Below are 1390 nucleotides of genomic sequence, written 5' to 3' on the forward strand. Positions count from 1 at the left end.
GCTACCCTTCCTGGACTTCTAGGATGTAAGATTCCCAAAAGAATTCCTTCTAATGACAGAGGGTGCCTAAAATGAGGAGACGCTAGAGTTTAGATCTCTGGACATCTGCTTAGCCAGCAAAAAGAAAAGCCAGCATACCAAAAAACAGTAAATATTTTAGATAAGACATTTTCTCTAAAACAGCCTAGCTAATTCCTTATAAAATGTAAAACCAGTTTCTGTTTTGATAAATTTCAAGTGTGAGCTTCTTAGGCCAATTTTCTCCATATAGATAGTTAGGTACAGCTATTGCTCTTGACCATTGCTACACTCTTTATTGCCATGTCAATTAATCTACAGAAATTTATTTGCAGCCTTTATTAATGTTTTCTTGCCCTTTAACTCTGAAAACAGAGATAGGTCTTAAGATAAGCTATGCAAGCTCAGAGTAGTACCTACAGCTTAACATCAAAATGAAAACCAGAGCTGTCAGAACAGATTTTCCTTTCATGGTGGTAAAATATGCATGCTCTGAAATCTGTTTTCTTTGTATAGTGAAGACTTAAGATCATTTTAGTTGGCCTACTTTCTACTCTACTATAAAGGAGAGAAAAGTTAATATTTTTCTATATGCTGTTGACAAGATTCTTTATTGCTTTATAATCAGAGTTGATTTAGTAGATTGGTACTCTCTCAATACAGTTAATCTGCATACTGTCCAAATGAATGCCTCATATCTAGGCAAAATAATCCAAGCCATCATTTTGGAGAACGTTCCCAAATACTGATTTAAAAAAAGAGAAACCCTTAAATGAGTTCATTTCCTTACCAAGGAGGCATATTTTGCAAAAAGTTTACCATAGAGGGTTCTCAAATTGTTGCATCAATGAATTTGACTTTCTAGAATTTTCATGGCTGTAGTATGTGTTTGGAAACATCCACCTAAAAAATACAAACTAAAAAAAAAAAGAAAAAAACCAAGCTACAATGATTTCTGCTAGTGCTAGGATGTAGAACTTTGAGGTCTCCAGTGCCCATTTTTGCCAGTGGTTAGCGGGTACAGAGCTATATGGTGAATAATTAAAACACCCAACTAGGGAGCTCTATTCTGAGGAGGGTGCTTCTTCTATTGAAAACCTGGTTAAAATTCTCAGTTTTCATTAGAAGGTATCATCTGTCTCTTGTGCAAGGCAAAATTTTGGATCTGCCCTTTCATTAGCAGCACAGAATATCTGTACTCTAGATATTACCAGAGAGCAAACCTAAATCTTTTTTGGCCCCCAATGCTAACAAAAATATTCACTGAAATAAATTTTATTGGTTGTGAGTTGCCTGGGGCCTTATAGTTCATCTTTTTCTCTTGGCATATTTTTTCAGATTAGATAAAAATATCAGAGAGCTTCATACACAT

The sequence above is a fragment of the Neofelis nebulosa genome, chromosome 14 (assembly GCF_028018385.1).
Source record: "Neofelis nebulosa isolate mNeoNeb1 chromosome 14, mNeoNeb1.pri, whole genome shotgun sequence".
Lineage (NCBI taxonomy): Eukaryota > Metazoa > Chordata > Mammalia > Carnivora > Felidae > Neofelis > Neofelis nebulosa.